Raw genomic sequence first — 21,867 nt, forward strand, 5'->3', positions numbered from 1 at the left:
CACGCAACTGGCCAGCGGAGCGCCGAGCCGCGCGCGGATTGGCCGGGGGCAAGGGCCGAGGCCGGCTTGCTTCGGGCGCTCGGATTGGCTGGAAGGAAGAGGCAGGTATCCGGCCTCCGCGTCTCCTCCATTGGTGGGCGGGGAAAGGGGGTTGGGCAAAGTGATTGGTGGGCGGGGGGCCGGGCCTGGGCCGGCGGGGAGCGGATTGGTCGGAAAGTAGGTTAGTGGTGCGACATTTAGGGAAGGCAGAAAGTAGGTCAGGGACGGAGGTGCCTGTTTACCCGCGCCGGACTCACCGCCGCCGCCGCCGCGGGATCCAAGTGGGGGCGCGGGCGCGGGCGCTCCCGGCGAGCCACGGTGAGTGTCGGGCTGGCTGCGGGAAGTGGCATGGCCCCGAGCACCCCGCCGGGGGCCGTTAGCACCTTGGCAGGCGCAGCGACCCCGCCGCCGCCCGGGTCGCTGCCCGGCCGCCCGGGAACCTTGCCCGACGTGCCCGCTGCCGGCCTTAAAGGGCCCGTGCCCGCTCCCTGCCCCCACCGGGGCCGTGAAGAGGCTGCGCCCCTTAAAGGCGCCGCGCCCGTCCGCCCTCATCATCCCTCACGGGGGCTGGCGCTGCTGGGTAGGAAGGGCAGAGGTGCCGCAGGCGTCCCTGAAGGGACCGGGAAGTACCTGCGTCCCCTCCGCGGGCATCGCTACCTGCCGCAGGGAGGGAGCAGCCAGCTGCCCCTTAAAGGGACAGCTCCGCCTTTTGGGAGCAATGACCGACTGAGGGCGAGTCCTAGAATGTATCCCCGGGAGCTGCGTGGACCCCGGAGGGGTCTATCCTTGACGGCTGCATCCCCAAGGGCGTTGGGCGAGCGATGCCGCTTCTGCCCTTCCTCCTCCTCTCCTTCACTTCCCTTTCGGGAGCCTGCAGGGCTGGGTGGGGGCGGGGAGGGCGTCTCCTTCGGGCTTAGGGAGTCCGAGCCTGCCCGCCCCTTTGGCCCTAATCGTCGGTGCTAGTGCTGCACCCGGGAATCCCCGATCCGAGCTGGGGCCGACCCCAGCGTTCGAACTTTCGTCCAGCCTGAGTCGTCTGGGTTCTGGGCAGCCCCAGGAGGAGCCCTTGTGGGTATGGGAGCAGGTGCCCCACGGCGCGGGGATGTCGCCCGGCGTCCAGGTGTGGGCCCGCCGCCGGTCCTGGAGCCCTGGAGCGCCGCGGAGGGCGCAGCGAGGCAGGCTTTAGCGCCAGGTTTGACAGATGTCAGAGGAGAAAAAGGTTCCCGCTCTTGATTGCCGGGGCGTTGACAGCCAAAAGAGCTTTCGTTTGCTTAGAGGAAAAGTAGAATAGAAATTAATGCCGACCTTATGGGGCACGCGTCAACCACCCCCGGGGTCGGGAGAGCTGGCTGCGGGACACGCGCAGGTGCTGGCGGCGCTCGCTCGGCGCTCAGATCTGGGAAGGGCGACACCCGCCTTTGGCGTCTGTTGTCAAGTTTGTCTTGGCCGGTGGGGGCACCAGGCTGACGCCCCTCACACCACAGTCCCTGCTCCCTTTTCCCTCCCTCAAGGGCTAGGGTCCTTCTCAGTCACCTAGCGCTGTTTTGGCATTTTGGTGCTTGTGATCCCTCTGCTTATATAGTTACTGCTCAACAGGAATTATTAGCCAAGTTTTATCGCCCAGCTCCCAGAAATAAGATTCGATATTGATGAAGAAACATTTCTTGACTATTATATCTGTATTTCCAGGGTCTTCTTTTTTTAAAAAAAAAAATCCATAAAAACTGCTGATGCATCTCATTTCCCTCAACACTTGTTTGTCATCTGTCCTTCTGACATCTGCTGCTGTTCTCCCTTTAATCTATTTTTATATGACAGCTATTATTTTAATTCTTCTGGTCCCATTGATATCAGGATCTGTCAATTTGGGTTGGTGGAGTTTTTAATGTAATGGTTGAATCATGAGCTTAAAATAATCATTGCTTCTCCTGAGCAGTTTCAAATAATCTCATGCTCTCTGTTCTTGCAAGAAATCACTGCTGTTAAATTTGATGTTCATATCAATGAAATTCCAAAAAGTATTTTTAAAACACAAAATTAAATCTTTCAGTCCATGCTGTTACTGAGTCATTTAATTGATAAGTCTTTAAAGCAGTTTGTTGAACATATTTAAAAGGCTTTAAAATGATTTTGAAATTATCTGTAGGATCCGAAGCTGAATCTATAGAGGCATTTTGGTTTTGTTTGTAACTGTAGCCAGTGAATAATGATAATATTAATAGGTTAAAAACATAGTTAAATATGTACATTATTCCAACCCATAAAATTTTAAATGAGAGAGAGAGAGAAAGAGAGAGAGAGCAAGCAACAGGTGTGGTGGAAGAGCGCTAGCCTGAGAGTTAAAATACCCTGGTTCCAGCCCAGACGTGGGCTTTCATGGCTATGCCGCTGGGGCAAGTTGCTGAGCTTTTCTGGGTTCTGGTTGCCTCAGATGAAAAATAAGGCAGTTAAACGAGGTGATCTCAAAAGTTTCTTCTGCTATAAAGTTCTGTGTGTCTCTAAATATTTAATACATTTGAATTCAGGTTGGTATTTTACCTGCTGAAACCCCTGGAATACCTGAGCTGAAGTCCTAGTTTCATAGAAACTTAAACACATGGTGTTTTAAAGACTCCATTTCAAATGATTTATAAATAATGACCTCTTAGGAGTTTGTCTACTATTTGCAAAAAAAGGTTTGCCTACCACAGGGAGGAAAAGGAAGTGGCCGTGCTTTCAGATTTATCCCTCCACACCGATAGTCTCTACCCAGTTTATATACTAAGTGATGGACAAACAGTGTAGAAAGACTTGGCTATGTTAACAGACTCTGGGAGAATATGAAAAACTAAATATTTCATTTGTCTTTGACATAACGGTTGCCTTCCTTTTATGAGCTTACTTTTATTTGTGATTCCATCATCAACTTTCACTGCAGTGGAAGAAAGTCAATATTAAAGAAACATTGCCCCTCACAATGTTATAATTATAGGTGGTGATTTTAGTTACTGTCATGATAAACACTTGCAGGGAAGTAAAAAAAAAAAAAAAAAAAAAAAAAAAAAATCCTCTGTAGACCATAAGGTTCAGTTAGGAGCCCAGAAATAGGTATGTTGCCCTTTTCCACAGTCCTTTCTCTCCTCATTGCCACTTTATCATAATACCCAGACACTCCTAACTCCATCCACCCTACCTGTTCTTTCATTCTCTTCCATCCACCCTGACTGTTCTTTCTTTATTCTCTCTTCTCTCTCTTTCTCTCTCTCTCTGACTTAAGCTCCCTTGGTATTCTTCCTTCCTGCCCATAATGTCCTGTCTCTTCCCTCCCCTCCCCCCGCCCCTCCATCTTCTCTTCTCCTTCTAGTTCAGGAAAAGCAAGTGGATTTCCCCTCTGTTTCCTCTTCTTTGATCCTCACTTTCGGCGGGAGCCTGTGTCTGGTAGCAGGAACTAGGACTCGGGTTCAGGCTGTGTTGCATTGGACAAGTGCTTGACTCTTCTGACGGCAGGCAGCTCCTTTTCTGTGGTGTAATGACAGTGCCTGCCTCATGGATCTGTATGAGGATCAAGAGAACAAGGGAGATGATGCATGTAAAATGCCTGGCACACAGGAAGCCCTCCCCCAGTGCCTGCTGCCACTCCTTCCCACCGCTGCCCAAGTCCTCTCACCGGAATATCCTTCCGTATTGTTTTTCTTCAGCCTCCTTACCAACCCCAGAAAAACCTTTGTCTTGATTTAGGAAAGGAAGGATGGAAGGCAAAGAAACATATCTGTTACAAGCCTGCTTTCACATGTCTATACTTGGTCCCCCTGTGTCTCCATCCCTCGCCCTTCTCCCTGCCTGGCAACCTCTCACAAGGCTGCAAACTTTCACCTCCTCTGCTCTGTCATCTGCTCCATCCTTAGGTCCTGCCCTCTGGCTTCTCGCTCTACCACCCTTCTCTATATTTCTTCTGAAAGATCTCAAAACTTTAAATCTTGAATTCCAGCGGCCATTCTTTGTCAAAAGTAATTGTTCTTGGCCCCTTTGCAGCTTTTACCCTGCCTGTCTTTCCCTCCTTGAAATCCCTTCCTTCCTCTATCTTTGGGTCATGATGCTTTTTTGTTGTTGTTGTTCTCTTCCTGCATACCCTCAAGGTAGGTGTCTGTCCTGGCCTCCACTCTTCACATTATCTCCTTTGCCTAGAGTCCCATTTTTAGTCCTGATCTGTTCTGCTTCAGCTGCCATGCCAGCAGGTTCACTGCATACACTCGCAGCAGCCTGTAGCCAGCATTGTGGCCTTGGAGTTAGATTGCAAACTGCTTGCAAGCACTGTCATCCTCCTGGCGTCCTGGTGCTGTACCTTTCACCCCTAAGCTGTCCTGAGACACAGTTTGGTTGGGTGGTTAACAATACAGACTTTGGAGCCAGATTTCATATCCTGTTTTGTTTTTTTACCAGGTTTATGACTGTGGTCAAGCTGCTTTGTTCTCTATGTCGTGGTGTCCTCATCTACAAGACTGGAGTCTTTGTAGTCCCTATCTCAATGAGTTGCAGTGTGGATTAAATGAGTTAAAACATTAAAAGTGCAGAAGCTATTCATGGCACATAGTAAACACTCAATGAATGTTAGCTGTCTGCATTGCTGCTGCTCCTTGCCTCTCCATATCCAGCCCACCTGTCTACCAGGCTTTGCTGTGTGCACAGGACCATCCAGTCAAACTGAAGGACTTTCCATTCCCTGCACCAGCCCTTGGCCTGCCCCATGTTCCAACCTTCTCATGTCCAAATCCTACTCGGCTTTAAGACCCAGCTCAAATGCTTGGTGCCCCAGGAGCTCTTCATTTTGTTTTTCTTCCTCCCCATATCTAGCAGTCATGTGCCCCAGCCCTTGGTCTACCTGATTCTCTTAGGTACTGCTGCATTCCATGTTGTGTTGGGCTGTCTCTGGGACTATCTCACTTGGCTGGGAGTCCACCTTGGTTTTCCAAAATGACAGGCACAGGGAGTCTTCAGGATATGCTTATTCCAATTAACTGTCTGGGGGAGATGGGATGGGTAAGGCACTCAGGGACGAAGCAGCTGGAGGGAAGGGGGCTACACCAGTGGAGAGGTGGGGGCATGAGATGAGGAATGCAACAGGGGCACGAATGGACATGATCACGAGTAAATAAATAGTCTACATGGAAGGAGAGTTTGAGTTGGGGACTTCACCGCTGGGGAGATGGAATTGGATAAGCTTAGTCATCTTTGTTTTGGGGGAATGTTGAGCGCTGACATTTGATGGCAAATGATTTTTATGTTAGTACATGCTGTTCTTTTAAGTGGTATAAATTCTTGTTTATCCAGCGTGGTTAAAGAAGGGGTTGGATGGTCTGCCTAATTTAATATTCTGGTTAATACTCTACCCATTGGATTTTGTACATATACTGAGTAAAACATTTACATGTTTTCAAAAGGCAAGAGAAATCTTATGGAGCTAACTGCCTCTAGCTGCTAACCACTAATTTGAAATGTGTGACCTAGGCAAATTAGTTAGCATCTTTGAGTCTGATTTACCTCATGTGCAAAACAGGAATAATAATAATGATGGTAATAGCAGTTAAGATTTATTGAACACTCTATGTTTGTCATCTTATGTTTATTAACTTGCTTAATCCTCATAACAACCCATGAGGTAGGTGCGATGATTATCCTCACTTACCCACAGTGTGGTGGTTTTGTCAACTGCTCAAGGTCACTCAGCTGGGGTGGGGTGGGGCAGGATTTTTTCATGGGGACTCCAGAGTCTGCTCTCTAACCACTGCAGCAGTTGTCTCCTGGGAGGAACCACTGATTAGATCCTGTACTCGAGCCTCCAGCACCATGCCAGGAGCTTACTAGGCCCGCAATAATTGGTGACCAATCTTATTGTTGACAAATGGGGTATGCACCTCCTTTTAAGCAAGACTGAGGTCCTTGGCAGCGGGCGCAAAGGCTGCATGTTTGGCTACTACCCTAGTGCAGTTACAAGGGCTTGTGAACATTATTCTCACTCCTATCCTGTTGTGCATTTCTGTCTCTCTTGCTTATTCCTGTCCTTCTGCAGCGTTGCTCTTACATAGGCCTTGTGTCGCTCAGCTAGCCCCTCCCCAGGCAGCTTCTTGTGTGAGATGAACCTCTGAACAGAACTCATTACCCCCACTCCCGGGTCCCCATCATAGCCATCTGCAGTTCTCCTCACTGGGGCAAAGACCTTTTCAAAGTCTCTCACCTTCCTCCTCCTCTCTTCAGCTCCTTACCCTAAAGACAGACGTTTGCAGCCTTGGACTGTGTGTGTGTGTGTGTGTGTGTGTGTGTGTATTTTTAATGCCAGTTGTTCCCCAAATACATTTATATAGTAAGGGAAACATTGTTTTATGTCAAGAACCTGTTATATAAAAATATATTATATAATGTTAAAATATATACTGCACAGGGAAGTTAGATTCTACGTTTTTTTTAAATAATAAAAAAGGATAAACAAAAGCTATACTGGATATAATTAATCTCGGATTTGGATGGCATGGAAAGACATGCTCTTCCCTCACAGCTATCGTTTTGAACCTCTGTTAATCCTCCTTGAGTGCTCCAAGTGTAGGATGTATGGGAAGTTGACCTGAATCTGCCATGGAATCTATTGTGACATATTCTGGAAATCATCTATTTTTAAGGAGGAAAATGCCTTGACATCATGCTCACTAACATCTCTCAGGTCTAAGCAAAAGGAAGCTCTTTTTGTCCCACCTACTCAGACCATTCAGGTAATGGTCTAAACATGTACTAATCAGTTTTTTGCTTTACCTGCTACATCCTTCAATTCTTCCCACACGATATGGCCAACTTTGCCTTCCAAGAACAGCCCTGTTGCCAGCGGCATGTGGTTGACTCCCCTGTGTCCAATCCTCAAGGCTCTCCCATCTGATCCTGCCCCGCCCACTGCCATTCCCAGAGGAGCCTAGTGCCTGAAGTTCAATTTTGCTTGTTTCTGCCCTGCCCTGGCTGAGCCACCCCATGATATACTCTCTGTTGCTGTATGTCTTTATTCACATCACTCTGTTGACCTGAGAGGTTCTCTTCTTTGCCTTGACCTGCCTTGAGTCTCTCACTTCTTTGGAAGCCTCTTATGATCTCTCTCTCTCTCTCTCTCTCCCTTTTTGATTGCCAGCCATTCAGCCATTCATTGGTACTTCATATTTAGAAAGTTATCATATTGTATTTAATCAAGATGGCCAGTTCTCTCATTTTTAAATTGTTTCATGAATAATTATCTTGTCCTCATTTCCCACTCTCCAACTCTACTCATTTACTCATTCGGTGAAGTTTATTGGATGCATATACAGCACTGAACAAAACAGAGTTCCAGTAAGAGGAGACAGACAATAAACAGTTAAACATGTTAACTCCTGTCAGTGATAGATGCTAGGAAAGCAATCAACTAGAGTAAAACAATAACGATAATGAATGGTAGGAAGGAGGTTGCTTTAGCTGGGAAGAGGTAACATATGAGCTCAGCTGCAGGAAGATCTGGGGGAAAGTATCCCAGGAAGAGGGAACAAGTGCAAAGGCCCTAAGGTTAGAGGTAGCTTGATTGTTTTTGAGGAAAGTAAAGGCCCGGGTAACGGTTATGAGTTCCTTATGTTCAGATGTTTTATCCTCCCTGTATCCCTTAGCTCAGTGCTAGAAAGGCCCCGTAAATACTTGCATACAGAATTGGAGCATTTGCCCTTGGTTATATCCTATCTAATACAGAGGGAATATGTTAATTGACCCTCATGCCATCTCAAAGATGGCGGTGCCCCCAGCCAATAAGGAGGGAATATGCTAATTGACTGCCCCGCCCTCAAAGATGGCGGCACCCAGTCCCCTCAGCCCCGCCAGGGTGGCAGGCACGCGGCAAGGCTGGGCCCGCCCCCAGCCTTGCCGCACGCCTGCCTCTGGAGTCCCCCCAGTCCCCTCTATCCCCCAGCCACCCAGGGCTGGCCCGAGGCGCAGGCAAGCCTTGCATGGCGGCTGCCCAGCTGCCCAGGACTGTCCAAGGCTTGCGCTGCCGGCAGTGGCAGCAGCAGAGGTGTGATGGAGGTGTCGCCTTCCCCTGATTGCCGAGTCGCCTCCTGCGCTTCAGAGCTCCCAGGGGGCAGGCTGGGCTGAGGGACCGCTCCCATCCAGTGCATGAATTTTCATGCACCGGGCCTTTAATATTGTATAAATAGCAGTTTACTGTACTCTGCTCAGAGGACTTTTACTAAAACATATTACATGTAAGCAAATTAAGGGTTTGAACGGCTTTCTCATAAATGTACCCTTAGCATGAATCACCAACGATTACTGTTTTAAGTCTGTTTAGTGTAGAGCTTCAGACTTCAGAATTGTTTCACATGCACAACCATCTTAAAAACAGGTTTTGTTCCAACAGTTCATTTGTAAGGCAGTTGATGGAAATTTAGGATAAATTTTTCTATAGAAAAAAAATGAACTAAATGGTGGTTTAGTTCCCAGGGAAGCCCACAAAAGCCACTTAGTGCTGCCTGTAGCTGAAACCATACTGTTTAGTACTAAAGCGTTACCAGAACTAATTAAGCCTTCTGAAGCTAGACCCCTCATCTACATGGCATTATAGGTCATTTACTTTTAGTATTACTCATTAGAGACCCATTTTCCTTTGTCACATCTCTTACTATTTCTTCAGTCTGTCAGAAAGTTTTATAAAAGAGATTTTTACCTTTGTGCCTTTAAGATTTTGTTTCATGTGTTACAATTGAGACAATGGTGTGGAGAGTGGGGAAAGCCCTGAACTGGGAGTTGGAAGAGGTCCAGGCTCCAGTCTTGGCCAAGCCATTGACTTACTGAGTTACTTTGAGTAAGTTGCCTTCATTGAACTTTGATTTCTCAGGTCCTTGTTGGCTATGAAATCTTGTTTTCTCACTGTTACAGGAAAATGTGTGTGTGTGTGTGTGTGTGTGTGTGTGTGTATTATTATTATTATTATTATTTAAGCCTACCTTCATATGGCTACCTCAAATTTCTTTCTGACGAAGTAGATCACACAAAAATGAGGAACTCAAGAAGTTCCCATGCATAGTGCTCAACAGTTATGCATTCAACATGAACCTTGATTTTGATCTGCTATCTGTCTTGATGAATTGAAAGAAATTTTGTCCTAGAACTTTTGGTCCAGATAAGATTCCTGTGTTCTTGACCAACTTATCTTCCATGTAATTATGTAAATCATTTTTCTTTTTAACTCTTAAGTATAAAAATGGTGACTATGGTTTGTTGCTTATGAAATATACTTATAAGTGCCCTTAGGAAATGAAATGAGTTTGCGGGAGAGAGCAGAGCTGAAAGAGTGTGGGATCAAAACATTTTAAATGTTAAATGCAAAGCTATTTTCAGTATCCTGCTGGAAGAAAAAAATTTTTTTTAAGGCTTTAGAGGATACAAGAAGTTTTTGCTCCAAAGGAGAAAAGAGCCTCAGATTTTGCTGTGGTAAAAACTACCTACTTCTCTATTACCAACCCTGCCTCTTTTCCCACTCTGAGTTTTGTTTTGTGTTGTTGGTATTTTTTGTTTGTTTTTGTGTGTGTGTTTTTTGCATCAAGTGCCACATTTGCTATTTGGGAGGTTTGATATTTAAATAATGAGAGAAGCAGAGCTCAGCTAGGGTGTTAGGAACTTAGATTTTAAGAGACTTAGGATGCCGAATGCTATGCTGTGAACTTCCCCATTCGATTCTAGACTGAGGGACTCCTCATTGGGAGTGACAGAGCACTTTTAACACCGCCTCTGTTTGGTCAGTTGAGTATGGTACTTTCCATTTTTTTTCTTTTTTCTTTGCTTGAAGGCATAGCAAGGAGTTGGTACAAAAAGTTGTTGCTCTGTGGATTTCACTTTGGAACTAGAAGGTGGCATTATAACCAGTCTTCCTCCTTAGATTCTGGAATATGAGCAGTTATTTTGTCCATTTAGTTGCTATATCCCCAGCAACTAAGACAGTGGCTGTGCAGCATAGTCACTTAATAAACAGTAGTTGAATGAGTGAATTCAGTTGGGAAAACCTCAACTCCTTCCCTTTCTGATAGTGCAGACTTGTGAGCTTGGTCTTACAAGGGACCTTGGAGTTTAGGTCACCATTTCCTTTTGACATTTTATTCTTCAGGTTGGCCATATATCAGTATCTTTTATTGACTATCAGGAATTAACTGGCAGTGGTTGTCCCTGCCCTACTGATGTTCATCTTTATGTTATCTTAACTTGGCTTCAAAGTACAGCAAATTAATAGCTGAGCCACATCAACTCAAAGAAAACATGTATTTGTTTGAGCATAGTACTACACATTTATTTGTTCAGTCAACAAATATCTGAAGGGCTATATACCAGGCATCATGCTGGACCCAGAGGAAGAGCAGAAATGATTGTTGTGGCCAAAGAGCCTGCAGTTTCACCTACTGGTAGAAGATAACCCCTGGCCATGTATAATGCCAATATAGTGGTCTAGACTGTCTGTAAGTGCTACAGAGGTTTAGAAACGAGAAAGAGCTTTGCGAGGAGGAGGAGGAGGCTTCATGGAGGTGACCAGTTTGAATCCTGACCTTTAAGGATGGGTAGGATTTATATTCACACACAAGGAAAGCACAGGTATTTCCAGGGATGGATGGGTGGCAACATAGCACAAAGATGGGTGGCAATAAAAGCACAGAAGTAGGAATGACCAGTTTGTGTTCAGGGACATAGACTTACTTGGAATGAAGGGTTCACAAATAATGTGGAAACTTAAGTTTGGAAGATCATTCAGGAAACATGTCTTTCAGATTATAATAATTGCTAACAGAGAGTTTTTATGATGCTCTTAGCATTTCACATGTGTTATCTCATCTAATTCTACAAAACCCCACAAAGTAGGTCTTATTATTAGCTTCATTTTAGAGATGAGCAAATTGAGGCACAGAGCGATCCAGTAACCTGCCTAAGGGCACATCGCTGGTAAGTGGTAGATTCAGGTGTAAAAACCAGGCCTCAGTGGACTCTGTTGTCTCCTAATGTCCTCCAAATGCAGGATTTGGGCTTGGTTGGGGTGGTTTTAGAGTCATGCACTGGAAGTGGACAAGACTCTGTTGAACCCACTCCTTCATATTGCAGATGAAGAAACTCAGCGAGGTAATGGCAGGTCAAAGGTTACTTAGTGAAGTAGAGACTGATAGGCAGTGGAGAACCACTGAATTTGTTTTATTATGGTTGTTATGCTAGTGGCATGAAATAATCCTCCTTAGAGCATTAGTCCAGTGTGAGTGTTCCTGTTGGATTGGAGCAAAGAGGGACTCGCTGATAGGAGGCTGCTAACTGAGTCCAGACAGAGGGTGAGAGGAAGCCAGAACCAGGAGTTAATTGTCTATTATGTTAATCGGCATGGTTGTTTTCAGTCACCCTTTAGATATTTAGAGTGCGGGGAACATCTGCCTGTGTAAGTGGCTTTTAAGTATGTGAATCTGCAATGAACTGTGACTGTGATACCTTGGTTAATGAATTCTCCTGAAGCAAAACGCCAGCCATTATGAAAGTTGAATGTTTAAAAACAAATATCCACACTTTCTGGAATGAGCATTGAATTGAGAACCAGATAACTTGCATTCTGGGTTGCTTCTGCTACTTAAGCAACAGAGCCAAATCGCTAAATACCTCAGCCTGGTTGATTCCTTATCTGTGAAACAGGTATAACAATTCTTGTCCAGCCCCCTACAATGTGGTTCTGATGCTGGAGTGAGATAAGGAAAGGTTTTGAAAGCTGGAAAGTTTTTCCATGGTTGTAGGGAGCAGCTTTCTGGATTTAACAAGGCATACTGGCCTTACAAGGATAGTTTGGAGGGTGCAGAAGGAAGTTGTCCACCTCCAGGGCACTGTTAGGGATGTGGCGCTGTCCACCAGGTGGGTGCTGACAGACCTAATTTTGCTGAGTAGGGCCATATTTTAAGGGTGTTATTACATTTCATCTTTAGATATGAGGAGCCACAGCCTGAGCATGGATGGAAAAGTTAGATGCAGACATCCAAGGTGATCTGTTCTCTGCACACACCTCTCAGGATAGTGATGCTCTGCTGTGAATCAGAAAAATTATTGTTAAGATCTAGCCAGCTAGCCAGCGGGGCATTCTTGGATGTTTTACCTATCCTGGGGCATAAGACAGAGGTCCAGAAAAACCTTGATTAGCTTGATGGATTAAAGGGTGAGCCAGTAGGCTGTCCAGGTAATATCTGACTGCAAAGCCTGTACCAAAGTCTTGACATGAAGGATGGAAGATTTGCCAAATCCTAATTTTTGTTAGTATTGCATCATGTATCTGTTATTATTATTATTAACTAGAGGCCCGGTGCACAAAAATTTGGTCCCTCAGCCCGGCCTGTGCCCTCTCGCAGTCTGGAACCCCTTGGGAGATAACGATCTGCTGGCTTAGGCCTGCTCCCGGGTGGCAGAGGGCAGGCCCAATCCCTAGGTGCAGCCCCTGGTCGGGCTCAGAGCAGGGCCAATTGGGGAGTTGGGGCGCCGCCCCCTGTCATGCACAGAGCAGGGCAGATTGGGAGGTTGCGATGCCACCCTCAGTCACGCTCAGGGTAGGGCCGATTGGGGGTTGGGGCACCGCCCCCTGTCACACTCAAGGCAGAGTCAATGGGGAGGTTATGGTGCCACCCCCGTCATGCACAGAGCAGGGCCCATCAGGGGGTTGGGGCGCTGCCCCCTGTCACGCACAGAGCATGGCCAATCAGGGGATTGGGGCGCTGCCCCCTGTCATGCACAGAGCATGGCCAATCAGGGGGTTGGGGCGCTGCCCCCTGTCACGCACAGAGCAGGGCCGATCAGGGGGTTGGGTAGCTGTCCCCCGTCACGCACAGAGCAGGGCCCATCAGGGGGTTGGGGAGCTTCCCCCTGTCACGCACAGAGCGGGGCCCATCAGGGGGTTGAGGAGCTCCCCCCTGTCACTCACAGAGTAGGGCCGATAGGGGAGTTGGCACACCGCCCCCTGTCACACACAGAGCAGGGCGGATCAGGGGGTTGGGGCGCCTCCCTCTATCACCCACAAAGCAGGGCCGATCAGGGGGTTTGGGCGCTGCCCCCTGTCACGCTGATCCCGGTGCCGGGAGGCCTCCTGGCTTCGCTGATCCCAGTGCTGGGAGTCATATTACTCTTTTACTATATAGAATAGAGGCCTGGTGCACGGGTGGGGGCCGGCTGGTTTGCCCTGAAAGGTGTCTTGGATCAGGATGGGGGTCCCCACTGGGGTGCCTGGCCAGCCTAGGTGAGGGGATGATGGCTGTTTGCAGCTGGTCACACACCCTTCAGGGTGGGGGTCCCCACTGGGGTGCCTGGCCAGTCTGGGTGAGGGGCTGAGGGCTGTTTTCAGGCTGGGACTGAAGCTCCCAACTGCTCCTTTTTTTCTTTTTTTAAAATTTATTCTGGGCCAGCTTTAGCTCTGAGGCTCCAGCTCTTAGGCCTCCGCTCCTGAAAGCAGGTATCTGGTTTGTTTCGGTTCTCGAAACTCTGTATCAACTCCAAGTCTGAGATCCCGGCTAGCTGAAAGCTGGTTTCTGGAGTTTTGTTTAGCATTTGTATTTGTTACAATGTTTGAAACTGCAGGCTCAGAGGCCTGCAGCGTCCTGCGGGGAACGTTGGAGTCCTCCGTCACTGAAGCAAGCAAGCCTCATGTTAGTTTCAAGCTGCCTGGCTGCCGGCCGCCATCTTGGCTGACAGTTAATTTGCATATTGCCCTGATTAGCCAATGGGAAGGGTAGCGGTCGTACGCCAATTACCATGTTTCTCTTTTATTAGTGTAGATACTAGAGGCCTGTTGCACAAAATTTGTGCATGGGGGGGAGGTCCCTTAGCCCGGCTTGCACCCTCTCTAATCTGGGACCCCTCAGGGGATGTCCGACTGCTGGTTCCTGCGGGATCCCTCTCACAATCCAGGACTCCTGGCTCCTAACCGCTCACCTGCCTGCCTGCCTGATCACCCCTAACCATTCTGCCTGCCTGCCTGATTGCCCCTAACCCCTCTGCCTGCCTCCCTGATCACCCCTAACCACCTCTGCCTGCCTGCCTGATTGCCCCTAACCTCTCTGCCTGCCTGATCGCCCACCACTGTGGCTTTGTCTGCAAGGACGTCTAGAAGACATCCAGTCTAATCAGCATATTACCCTTTTATTAGTATAGATTATTAATAACAGCACCTGACCTTCAAGTATTGACCATCTGCCAAGTACTGTGCTAAGTGCTTACAGGCCCTTTCCCATTTAATCTTCACCATAGTCCTATGGGGTAGGCACCGTCAGTCCCACTTTCTAGAGGTGCCTCAGATGACAAGTGGAGAAGCTGTGATTCAAACCCAGGACAGTCTCCTGAGCCTGCACTCCTTTAACATCATCAATCTTCTTCTTCCTTTTCCTGGCTTTAAAATGCTTCCTGTCTCTGATTTGGGGGTTTCTAACAGGGCAGTGGGTCTTTGGGAGGCATTTTGGTTGATAGACATGTCACCGCACGGTGGTCTCTGCTCACTGCAGCTCTCCCTTCTTCGCAGCCATGGCTGACATCTAGCAGCTCTTGCTGGCTACTCTGTGGCTCATGAGCAATGGATGCCAACAATTAATGCAGCAGATTTAATACTCTTGTCAACTGATATACATGGGAGATTGTAAAGAGAGAAAAAGAGGACAGCAAAAGAAATTGGCTCCAGGTCAGTTTTGCAAAAAGTAGCTGGGTAGCTTGTAGTCTTCTCAGTTTTCATGTTAATGCTTGTCACAATCTCCCTGCAAAAGTCTTTCCAAATGTCACAATCCCGGTGACACCATTTACCTCTGTGTGATTTACAGAGCACTTTCACTGCACTGTCTTGTTTAGTCTTCACCACAACCCTATGACAAGAGGTGAAATAAAGATAAGAGTTTAAGCTATTTTTCAGGAACCCAAAGCCAGTCAGTGGCAGAGCCAGGACTTTTTCTGACTTTAACTTCTTTCGTCCCAAGTTCCTCTCTGCTTTCTTTATTAAAGATGTTCTCAAATGTTACGATTTACTGTATTTAGAAGTCATCATTAAAGTGAAGTATTTTGTGCTGCACACTATTACCAAATCAGAATTACTGATTCAGAATAAATAAAAGGTCATGTGATTGGTTGTTGTGTTGGGTTTAATTGCTTTTCACCTGCTTTCTATGGTTCAGACTATACATGGATCCTTTGTGGTATATTATTGGGTCAACAGCCCTTCTGGTTTTAAAAGTCCCAAGGCTTTAATAGATAGTAAAACACAAGTTTACATAATTTATTTTAAAAGTTGACCATGGAGGTCTTGGTTAGGAACACAAGCTCCTATTATCACATTGTTTCCATGGTGAAATTGGCTGTGGCTCACATCATGTCAGCTCTCAGTGCCTTTTCTAGGAATGGAGAGAACTGCTGAAGGAGAGAGGACTGGTCATGCTTATTACTCAGAGCTCTCTCCCTCTTGTCACTACAGGAGGTTGATTTGCTTTTCTGGGCCCTCTCAATTTTTCCTGTGACCCAAACATAAATCATCTTTGAGGTCCTGGTTTCATTTTTTAAAAAGTTTTCCATGAAATAAACCTTAATGGAACCCTTTCTTATATGGTTTTGAATATCCCCTTTAAAATATGTCATTGGTGCCTGGCCAGTGTGCACCAAAAGGTTGCTGGTTCGATTCCTGGTTAGGTCACATGCCCAGGTTACAGGCTCAATCTCCAGCCAGGGGTGTGCAGGAGGCAGCCAATTGATGTTGATGTTTTTCATTCATATCTCTCTCTCTCTCTCTCTCTCTCTCTCTCTCTCTCTCTCTCTCTCTCTCTTTCTCTCTCTCTCCCCTCCCCCGCCCCCTCCATCTCCCCTTTCCTCTCTTTCTAAATATATCAATAAAAACATATTTTAGAAAAAAAATTTAAGTATGTCATTGGTGACAAAGGGCTTTACTAGGAGAATGAAAAATTGGTCTCACTCAAGCTTCTTGTATTACTTGGGGCACAGAGCAAGTTCCTGTATTATAGAGACACACAGACACAATGGCTGAAACCAGGTGGAAGCTCATTTCTCTCTCGTGTACCAATCTAGAGTAGATAGTGGTCCAGGCCATCTGTCTTCAGCATGTGGCTTCCACGTGGTGGTTGAAAGTAGAAGCTTTGGTTTTTATCATTTTCCAGAGGAAAGATCAGGGGGCACACATGCAGTCATTTTAAGGTCTAGACCTGGAAATCGCATACTCCTTTATCCCAGTGACCAGAACCTAGTCATATGGCTACATTTACCTGCAAAGGAGGCTAGGAGATAAATGTAGTTGAGAGACCATGAGTCCAGCAAAATCTGTGTTTTCAAGGATGAAGAGGGGATAGAACATTGTGGGAAATGAGCAGTCTGCTACATCATGGTACCAGTGGGAGGGAATAAGTCGAGTTTGAAATTTGTTGCCAGGATAGCTGGGGAGATAAGAGTCTAGGGTCAGAATCTAGGCAGGCACACAGAAATCAGGCCATATGCAGCCATCTAGAGGTCAGGGCAGTTCATTGCTCAGAAGCTAGGCAGCCAGGTAGAACCCAGGTGCTAGAGGGAATGAGAATAATCCAGAAGACTTCAGTTATTAATAAGAGGAAATTCATCAGTGTGAGTGGTACAGTCAAAAGAGCACTTGGACTAGCAATCAGAAGACCTAAGGTTTGAGTCCAGCTCTTCCACTGAATAGCCTGGGGCGAAACTCCAATGACCAGTTGCTTTCTCATCTAGGATATGGTAATAACGGCAATCGCCTTTCCTGTCTCCCAGGCTTAATGTGAGGGTAATGGATGGGAAAGTGTTGTGCAAACTGCGGCCCTATGGAAATGGGCATAGCATCTGTGTTACTCACCTTTGTGTCACCAGCCCCCAGCCCAATGCCTGGCATGGACATAGTTATTGAATGAAGTGTGAAATATTGTGAGAGGTGAGGAAAGTACATTATGGTGAGGAGATCTTGATCCCAGTCATCTCTGCTGGCAGAAAGGTTTTTCTGCTCTCCACTAGCCAAGGCCTTGGGCCCACACGTAAAACCCCACCAGGACGTGGGCGCACACTGGGACAACTCCTGACTGGGTGGCATATGACATATAATTTGTCCTTGGAAAGACCATTTGCTGACACTACAGTTTAGGTGACAGAGTACAACAAAACTGGCAGTAGGACTTTCATTTGGATGTGATGGTCCATGAATGTGAACTGATAGTTTTTAAATGGTTTGCTCCACCTGAAGACTGGAAGATGAAATCTACCCAAGGCCACCAAAACTTTATTTCTTGCTTCAAAATAATCAGGTGCAGTTATAAAATTCTGTTGGTTTGGGGAAATGTGTGGCTTATTCAAAACAAGTATTTGTTGAAACTGATGGTAGAGATAAGAGGATACAAAGATGAGCTGAATGTTTCTGGTTTATGGGCTATGTCTGTTCTAGCAATAGGATTTTTGTCTTTTGCTGGGAAAATGGGGGTTCAGTGGAATAATCAGGATTTTTTAAACTTCATGAAGGGTTTCTTTTATTCACTTTGTTACTTAATTTATTTATTCACTATGGGTGAACTTCTTTCTCAGAACTCATTGGAGCATTTTTAAATGGACTTCACTGGGCAAAAGCAGGAATTGAAATTATATTCACAGTATGCACTCAGCTCTGTTAAACTCTCAGGCATAGAAGGAGGGAAAGGCACCAACATGTTAATAGTGGTTCTCATCTCGTACAATTGGAGATTTTTATTCTCATGTCCTTCTCTGTGGTTTCTTATTTTTTGACAGTGGGCATGTATTACTTTTGTAATCATAAAAATTCAGTGAAAAATTAGTCCCACAAATTAGTACTCTCAAGCCAGAGCAAGAATCTTTATTTTTAGCAACCTGGCCTGAGCTGTAAACCCTCAAGTTAACTCAGACCTATCCTGATTATTTTACGGCAGAGGCATTAAGGAACTTGTTATAAAGAAGATGTTTTCCTTCTGGAAATCAACAGAGAGAGCTAAAGGTTTATGATGTATGAGTAACTCCTCCTAAAGGTTGGCTAGCTTTTATCACAGTCACTTAAGGAAATGAACTTTTCAGGTTTTCTACTCACTGTGTGACTTTCTTTTTCCTTTAGCCTAACTCCTGTGTCCCTGTGCCACCCCCGACTCTGTTATCCTGGGATTGTGTGACCCTGTCCTTTGTTCTCTCAGGCCCCTTCCATTTCTAGTGTTCTCAGTTTACATCCCCTCCATCTGTTCATGAATTGATAGATTTGGTTGTGACTTCTTCCCACCAACATTTTTATAGACTGAAGAGAGCTCATTGTTCTTTCCCCGCAACAGCTTATCCTTGCTCCTTGTCATTGCTCATGTGAGTAGCCTGAGCAGTGCTCCTGGGATGCAGTGAACAGCTGCGCTCCAGGCTGCAGGGAAGGGGCAAGGGCGCTGAGCTGGCTGAGAACCTTGGGGAAGGCACTGGCCATCCTTCTAGCACTTGGCCCATACCTAGCAGGACAGGCTCAGGCATGGCTCTTGGAAATGACTGCTTGGTACTTGACGTCAGGCAGCCCCCGAACCATGTATTCATCTGTTGAGATCCTGCAGAGTGGCAGCCACTATTCTGGATACTGGATGGGCACAGTGACGAGCAAGGCAGACCTGACCTCTGCTCTCAGGCTTATAATCACAGATTGTGAAAATGGCCCCTGGGGTGGTTACATGTGCTCATTTGTAGTGGAGCAGGAGAGTCGGAGCTGGGACGATCCGTGGTCTGGCTCCTTGTGTGTCCCCAGTGCTTTCTGTTGGGACGGATAAAACCAAAAGAGACCTCTTGGTAAAGCTGAGCTGCTTCTCCCATTCAGTCAGCCTGGACCCAGCCAGGGCCTTCAGGAGAAAGCAGAGCTGAGCGCGGCTGGTTCTCTTGGTCACTCTACCTGCCCATCTCTGGCCTGCCTCGGGAGCATGCCCGTCTTTCTGAAGAGTGATGAGCTGGTTTGCACATAGGGGTCCAGATTTGTGCAGGCTGCAGCTTTGTCTGAAGGCAAGCTTGTATTTTCTCCCTTACTTTCAACTTTTAATGAGGACCAGCCTGTCGGTGTTCTCCAGTGGAATATTGGGCTGTTACCTTCAGGAAACTAGTTGCAATTAACTCCTCCTTGCCTCCTCATCACCCAGCCACACCCCAGCCCTTTTCCTGGTGGCCCAGAGTCTGGCATGTATTTATACTATTTTTCTGTGCTATTGCCCTTTCTGAAACTTGCTGACCAACTCTCACAGGTCTTTATGCATCACTGTCTGCTTGGCTTCTCAGAAAAGCCTGGAATTGGGCAAATGTGAGTGACTTCCCTGAGCATCCTTGCTGAGTCTCCTTTTCATTATACTTCTCTGTGAGACCTAGGACTTGGCCATCCGCCCTGCTCTTTGTGTCCCCTCTTTCTGAAAACCAGGACAAACAGGACCCTCACCCCCATGGAGACTCAGCACCCTTTCTCCTACAGACATTAATGACTGCTTTTCTGGCCCTTCTCCTCCCACCTTCCTGTTCAAAGAACAAAGCCTTAAAAGCTTGCCTGGCACCAGTTTGGTGCAATATGGAAAACTTCAAGTTATTGCCCCCTGCAGGGGTCTGGGGACTCACTTGGCTTCCACAGCTCCCCACCCAGGAACAGTGGCATTTAACCAAAGAACAGCTCATTCATACAGTGATCATTTAACACTCCTACCAGTGCCCACTAGGACGGCTTTGTTACTAAATTTTCTCTGGTGGGTGGTGAGGGAAGCTTGTTATTATTCCCATTCTTTTGGTTTTATTACCATTCCTTTTAGAAATATATCTGCAGCCCTACCCAGTGTTCTCAGTGGCTAGAGCATCAGCCCGAGAACCAAAGGGTCACGTGTTCGATTCCCAGTCAAGGGCACCTACCTTGGGCAAGTTACTAGATCTCTCTTGAGCCTCAATCTCTTTATCTATGAAAGAGTAATCATTGAACCTACCTCAGGGGATTGTGAGTATGACAGTATATAGTTGAGTGTGATTATTACAGTAGCCTCTGAAGTGGTCTCCTGCTTCCAACTTTGCCCCACTACCATGTGTTCTCTGCCCAGTGAGCCCATGAAGAAGGGGTCAGATCAGGGCATGCCTGTGGCTTAGAACCCTCTAGACAGTAGCTTCCTGTCTTACTCAGAGGAAAAGCCAAACCCTCGTCATGATCCACAAGGTTTTCCCGGTTTTTCTCTGACCTCGCCTGCCCCAGGCCTAGGGTATGGTTAAATAGGCCTAGTCCTGCATAGCACCCTGTGGTGCGTGTGAGTGGTGCCCGCCTGGGTTATTAGTGCACAGCTTGTGCGGCTGTATTCGCTGATCCTCCTGCCCTTCTCCTGCTCCAGCCATCAGAATCCCAGCTGTTCTTCAAACATACCAGGCATGCTTCCTGTTCAAGCTCTTTCTCTGACTGCCCCTCTGCCTCCAATGCTCTTGCCCAAGGTGTCTGCCTGGCTTTTTCACTCTCTCCTTCTTCAGCTCCTCGCTCATATGTCACCCTGTGTAAAGTTGTACAACCTAGCCCACTGTCCCACAGGTGTTCACTATTTCCCTTTTTTGCTTTATCTTTTTCTCTTAGAACTTATCACCATCTAACATATTCTACAGTTTACTTAGCTATTTGGTTTATTGTCTATCATTTCTCAATAGAACCAAGTTCTGAGAGCAGAGGCTAGTGTTTATTTTGTTCACTGCTCCATCCCCAGTGCCTAAAACAGTGCCTGACAACTAGTAGGGGCTCAATCATGAAGAGTAATTGAATTTGCAATCAAGCAAGTGAAGTGTTTGGTACAGTGCTTAGCACTCATTAAGTACCCAATAAATGCTGGCTGCCATTATCTTTATCATTGTTGTTGAGTACCCTGCAGGGACCAGCTCCACTTTGGCTTTCTCTGCACCCTCTCTCAGCCCCTTCTCTGGTTGAATGGAACCATGCTGCCTCGGCTCCTTGCTGTTCTTCCCTTGGTGCCTTCTTTCTCAGTGTGGCATTTATCACACTGCGTTAGTGGGGATTATTTCACTCTTTTCTCTGCTTGAGTCCGAATTTTTGCAAGGCAAAGACTGGCTTGTTCGGATTTGTGTCTTAAGTGCCCTGTGCCTTCTGATCGGCGCGTGATAGGAGCTCAGGAAGTGCTCACTGCATAGCCAGGCCAGGTGAGAGAAGCTTCGGAATCTGTCAGGGGTGGTCCTGGCTCCTGCATCACTGCCTAATGTTTGCACCCCTCCCACGGGGCGCAAGGGAGAGTTTGACATCCAATCCACTTAAATGATGGAATTGCTCCGGTTATATTTAGAGCAGATTTGAGGGAGAAGAGGACCTCCTGTGCATAGTTCTTTGAGTGACAGCATCTGAGTAACCTGATTGTTTCACATGGGAGAGTCTAGCCCTTTGGCTGCTCAGGACACAAGTGGTTGGAGTCATTTAGTGGAGAGAATGTGAGCAATACCAACATGTTTGGAGAAGGACTTGGAGAATGAGAGAAAGCTTGAGCTGGCCATTAGGGGATTTGGGGTGGGGAGGAGAGCATGGCTTCTGGAGTGACGTAAGGAACAGGGGAGCAGTCCCTGTCCATTCTGGGAAGGGGTGAGTGCCTTGGGAGGCATGATTAGGTAAATGGTTAGGACCATATGAGGGAGGACCTTAAATGCCAGAGTACTGAGTTTGGTCTCTTGTATTTGGGTGAGTGTGGAGGGGTTGGGTCCAGAGTGGGGATTCTGATGGGGTAGGGGTAGGAATCAAGGGGGACATGGGTTGTAGAGAGAATCCTGGAGTCATTTTTCTCCTATCCAGAGATGGAGTTG

The 21,867-nt window shown here is 46.9% G+C and overlaps 1 protein-coding gene across 22 annotated transcripts in view; it reads left to right on the top strand.

The window, feature by feature from the left end:
• Positions 1–215: 215 nt before the first annotated feature.
• Positions 216–21,867, top strand: part of ARNTL (aryl hydrocarbon receptor nuclear translocator like) — a 105,669-nt gene continuing 84,017 nt past the window's right edge. For 21 of the 22 annotated variants that reach the window (XR_004970432.1, XM_036325448.1, XM_036325453.1 and 18 more), the window contains exon 1: positions 216–357. The gene's annotated coding sequence lies outside the window, so the exon portion shown is untranslated. The remainder of the gene's footprint in view (positions 358–21,867) is intronic. The other variant, XM_036325451.1, reaches the window with a different exon arrangement.

This window comes from Myotis myotis, unplaced genomic scaffold, assembly GCF_014108235.1.
Source record: "Myotis myotis isolate mMyoMyo1 unplaced genomic scaffold, mMyoMyo1.p scaffold_m19_p_10, whole genome shotgun sequence".
NCBI lineage: Eukaryota > Metazoa > Chordata > Mammalia > Chiroptera > Vespertilionidae > Myotis > Myotis myotis.